The sequence below is a fragment of the Camelus ferus genome, chromosome 3 (genome assembly GCF_009834535.1).
Source record: "Camelus ferus isolate YT-003-E chromosome 3, BCGSAC_Cfer_1.0, whole genome shotgun sequence".
NCBI classification, from domain to species: Eukaryota; Metazoa; Chordata; class Mammalia; order Artiodactyla; family Camelidae; genus Camelus; species Camelus ferus.
Window position 1 is genome coordinate 63,044,539 of NC_045698.1, and position 6,022 is coordinate 63,050,560.

The window sequence follows — 6,022 nt, forward strand, 5'->3', positions numbered from 1 at the left end:
CCACAAATGATAAATGCTGGAGAGGCTGTGGAGAAAAGGGAATCCTCCTGCACTGCTGGTGGAAATGCAGTCTGGTGCAGCTATTATTGAAAATAGTATGGAGAATCCTTAAAAAACTAAAAATAGAGTTTCCATATGATCCAGCAATCCTACTCCTGGGCATATGCCTGGAAGGAACTCTAATTCAAAATGATACAAGCACCCCAGTGTTCATAGCAGCACTATTTACAAGAGCCAAGACATGGAAACCACCTAAATTTCCAACGACAGATGACTGGATAAAGAAATTGTGGTGTATATATATACAAAAAAAATTACTCATCCATAGACAAGAATAAAATAATGCCATTTGCAGCAATATGGATGAACCTGGAGATAGATGGGTCATTCTAAGTGAAGTAAGCCAGAAAGAGAAAGATATCACTCATATGTGGAATCTAAAAAAAAATAAAAGACACAAATGAACTTAACTTGCAAAACAGAAACAGATTCACAGACATAGAAAACAAACTTATGGTTATCAGGAGAGGAAAAGGGGTGGGAAGGAATAAATTGGGAGTTCGAGATTTGCAGATGCTAACTACTATATGTAGGATAGATAAACAAGTTTCTACTGTAGGGCACAGGGAACTATATTCAATCTCTTGTAGTAACCTATAGTGAAAAAGAATATGAAAAGGAATTTGTATATTATGACTGAAACATTATGCTGTACACCAGAACACTATAAACTGCCTATACTTCAACTTTAAAAAAAATAAAAATTTTAAAAAAGGAATGATTTGAGAATGCTCCTCAAATTCTTTAGGGAGCAATATAATGCCCCACTCAAAGAACACTTTAAATCTATTTTATATGGAACAATACTGTTTATTCAATACGAGGGAAACGGCACTTACACAATTCATTTCTCAAACAGCACACAGTGCTATTGGCAGTATATACTGGCAGCTTAATTAAGAAGTCTGTTGATGATGTCTCGAAAAAACAGTTGGCCACATTGTCAGTTCAGATGGACACTACTCAAGACAAAGACATGTCTATTGTTGGCTCATACATACTAAAATTTGTCAAAGACACTACATGAAATGACTAATATCCAGTCATGTTAGTGTCTTAACACTGGAAAAATCATTACTTATTTCCAGATTAGAAACAATTTTTTGGAAAAACCTTATAGTCATTCAACTTGTGGAACACAGAGGACAACAATGAATACTAAAATAGTTAGCCAAGTTTTCATACACAGCCATCGCTCAGGTCTGTTTTGCTCCTTCCTTGAACTTTCTTGGGTCCATAAGCAACACCCACAAGCTGATCCAAACCTTCCCCTTCTCTATGCTAATAACTCATTGAGAATGACAGGCCTCTTGGGCATGGAAGGCAGAAGCCTAAAGAAACAAAATGTGAATTCACCTCCCCACTCCCAAAGAAACGTACAAACACAATGTATTTTTCCAACATACAAGCTACACCTAAGAGGGGAAAAAGAATTTATTCAAATTTACTCCAACTGGAATATATAATATCTCTAAAGCCTACTGAATGTATGTGGAATCAATATAATGGATCCTAATTATCAGAAGTCCAAAAAAATGGAATTAAGATGTTCTGAGTTACCCACATCAGGAGTTTTGTTTTATTTTGTTTTGTATTGTATTAAAGAAACTTAAAATACAGAATATACTTTTCCATTCATTTCCCGGCTTAGGGACACACTTAAGAGCAGAAGACCAAAAAAAAAAAAAAAAAAAAAAAAATGTGCTCTGAAACTAATTGTAAATCCACTGAAGGCAGGGACCACATCTCATTTGTCTCCCTCATTTTCCCTCCCCTATTTTGTGCAGTGATTCACACATAGTAAATACTCAATTAAATTGAAAAGTCAATGGATGTTTCAATTCACTTTAATTCAGAGGCATTGTGCTGATTTAAGAAACAGCTGAGACAACAAAGATAGATTCAACCTTTCCAGATTTCTGGCTAGTCAGGTACACTGTCTTAAAAAATTCCTTTGCCAAAGCTTGCATAACACCAGCATCATTAACTGCTGGCCACTGTGGCATCCTTAGTATCTTGATTTGTTTCCATTTTTGCTGATGGTAACAAGATGATTCTCCAATGGTTGTCTTTCCAACAAGAAAACGTGAAAGGTGATTTGAAGCAGGTATTCAGTGAGGCAGGTATTCAGTCAACCCCCATCCTACAGAGAGTACATCTGTGAACAAAATGGAAACAAACTGTTAATCTAAACCTTTCTAAGAACAACTTCTCAGAAGTACAATGGTTGGTCTTTTACTAATCACTAAACTTATTTAGTTCAACATTTCAAAAACAAAACCAGGATCTTTTATGGTGATAATGTTGTTTAAAGTTTTCTTTCCTTACCTTAAATAATGACTTTGAAATCCATGCCATCCCCAGGTGCAGATCCAAGCCTAATAAAATCAGAAATACCACATATCTGTGCATTTTGAAAACAGAGTTTCCCTACCCAGGTGGGGATACTGTGTGTTTTTCTTTGCCTTGATAAATAGGAATAAAAGATCTCCTGAGGTTCTGAGCCCCACCCCTTCATGAACAGCACAATTTCTGCCTGTGTCCCAACAGGCAGCACCAAAGTGTTTGGCTGGAAAACAACAGCTACAGATAAAGAAGCCTGTTGAGAAGCAACTTGGCCAGGCTGGAGCACACTTTCTTCAGCAAAGGCTCCGAACTAACTGTTTGGGTAAAAGAAGAATGCGTGAACACATCAAACATCAGCTCCATGGCAAAGGCCCCATGAGAGCAGCACGGAAGGATCCAGGCAGGTCCCACCGTAGGCTTTTCAGTCACACCTATGCACATGGATATTAGTAACACTATCTTAGACCAGGAAAGGCAGACATCTTTGCAAGAAACACCGTTACTCATCCACACGCTCAAGAGCTATTGTCCCTTTAAGCTGTCCCACCACCGTGGGATATAAAGTCAAAAACCACTCAAGTAAGTTTGGCCTTAACACAATTTATCAACTGATTTTATTTATTTATTTATTTAATTGGCCAAAAGTGATTGCATATATGTTTAAATCACTCTTCAGCTCATAAGCAAAAATGTCATAACTACACAAGAATCACTGTAGGTTCTTCCTTCTCTGTCCATTATATCAAACTTGTCACTGAAGCCTATTACTTCGCAATTCGAAATGTCTCTTGCAGTCCCTTTTTCTTCTGAATTGCTACTAAAACTACTCCTTTGTCAGGCCCTGTTCTCCTCAGCCTGGACTATGACAGCCTCTGGCCTCCTAGCTGTGCCTAGGTCTCCTCTACCGTAGTCTCAATGCCTTCCAGGTGATGCTCCTTCCATGGGTGGACCTCCACCTTACCCATTCTTTCCAAGATCCCTCTGAGCTGAGGCCCCTGAAATCTCCAGTTAAGAGGCTCTGCATAGCTGTGACCTTCAGCCCATCATCAGGCAGGCAAAAGGGAAGCAACCTCAGCCCACTAGACAGTGGGACTGAAATTCCTTTTTGGCCATAAATGCATTGTATTGCACTGAGTTTACTCTAAACTGCTTCATCATCATTTCTCCCTTTGTTTCCCTACGAACCCCAGACACACTGGCCCAGTCTTCAGAACTGGCTTCTGCACTGACTAACTTCCCCATTTCTGACAATGTTTTGTGCCCTGCCCTGAACCCAAACCTACTTGACAAGGACAGCCTATCCTCAGATTCTATTCCAGGACTCCAGCGGCTTGCTGGGGTCCAGCTGAGATTAGACTGCCCAGCACCACGCCACCACCATTCCTGACTCTGACTCTCACCTTCTATGTAAATTCTAGTTGCTGAACTGGATCTCCTCAGATCCAACACCTTCCGTGAACCATTCCCAAGATCATGACATCCTCTGGGACTCTGAGGACTGGACTGCAGGCTCTCAGACCCTGAAATACCTAGTCTTGAATTCCTCCTGCTTCCTGACAATCTATATTGCTGAGATTTTGCGTAAGAACCCCATTTTCCCAGCCTAGATATCTATCTTTCATTTATTCATTCATTAATTCAATTAGTCAGTCATGTATTAATTTATCCTCACTTCATTCCATAAAAAAAAAAGAGGGTTTTTTAAGATTAAAAAAAAGGAAAAGAAAAACTTCACACACCATCTATAGCCTAATCCCTGCCTGCTTTTTGAAGTATTCCACTTCCTTATTCCACTCATTTTCTGGTCTCCAACATGAAGTCTCTGCTTCAGGCATACAGGTCTACTGACCTCTAAGGTCATTCTGAATCTTCGCTCACCTCCACTTTTATTCTTTCTTAATTAGCTCCTTTCATCCTTTGGCCTCTCACTCGTGACACGATCTAAGAAGCCTTCCCCAAGACACAAATCCACATTGACCTATCCCTTATCTGGATTCCCCTGGAATAATCAATATCACATAGTTTAAGTGCTTGGTTTGCACTAAATGTTTCACATACATTAACTTCCCAGATAGACCATCAGTCTGTGAGAACTGAGATGAAGGCCATGTCCTGAACTTGTTATGGTGCCTCCAAAGTACTTGATGGTGACCTCTAACAGGAGGATAAAGCTCCACTTCCATCTTCTCCTTATCCTTACTCCACTCCTCAGCCCCACCACCATGGAGAACCGCCAAGTTACTGGACTCAACTAAACCTCTTAAAAGGAGGTGGAACTTTTGGTGGATTGAGAGGAAAAGTTAAAGTTTTGACCTGTAGGTTTCTGTGGTTTCTTTAGAGTTTGTCTCTTGGGGTTTTCACTCTCTTTAGATTGCTTCTCTCTACTTCCATGTGGCCAGTGAGGCAAAACAGGTCTGGAACTGCCTCCTACTTCAGACATGCTCCCCAACCACCACCCCCTCAACACACCCAGATAAGGCCTAGGGCAGGCTTAATTAGATACAAGCAAGACAAATCCTGGGGATTTTTGAGACTTTCTGCCAAAGATTAAAGCCAGGGGGCTTCTTCCATTGTGAAATGTTGAATTAGCACTTACAGATGATAAAGTCCACTGTCAAACCATGTAATATTCATGATATCTCACACATTTTGAATATTTAAATATATCATACACATGCTGTATATACAACTTTGATATACTACTTGGAAAGAAATGGAAAATGAATGTAGGCATATTCCAAAGTCATGAGATCATCTGTCACTTGTCCAAGTCTGTGGCCAAAACTCCACGTTGAAACAATGTTCTTAATTAGCATATGATACAGAGACTGCCAATTGTCCCCTAATACCTGTTCCCTTCTTTTCACTTTATTAATAGAACCCCTGAACTTGAGAGGTACATGACCATAAAGACTATTTTCAGGCCTGCTTGGCAGTTAGGTATGGCTAGTAGGATGTGAGTAGAAGTTAGGGGTACAACATCTAGGGAATGTCTTTAAAAAGAAAGCTTATGAATCTTCAGACATATGAATGAGGCCAACACCCAGGGATAGCAGAGAAGATAGAAGTTTGTTTCTCCCTTGCCCAATGTCTAAGCGTAAACAGTCTAAAGCTGATATGGCACCTCCACTGTATCAGGAAGCTCCTTCTAGCTTGTTCAAGCCGCTATATTTTGGAGTCTCTTAACCAGAATATAGGTTAGGCTGCTATAACAAATACAGCACTATAATTCTAGCTTTGCCACTAGCTATCCACCTTTGAACAAATTATTTACACTCTGTGAACTTGTTTCTGTATCTATACCTACTTCATAGGTTATTGTTAACAACATGAGGCTGTGTCTTTTTTTTTTTTTTTTTTTGCTTCCCATTACATCCCCAGCTACTAGCACAGTGTCTGCACATTGTAAGCATTCAATAAAATTTAGTTATTACTGCTGTTCCTATTGTTATGCCAAATCTAGACAAGTAATGCCATACCTTAACAACTAACCACTGGGTACTTCCAATAAAGACCTGAAATAATACAACTAATCAACATGGAGTGCATTAGAGTAATCACACTTTCTGACCCAAACTTAGGAAACACGGTCTGACAAAAGGGTTTTGTCCTGACT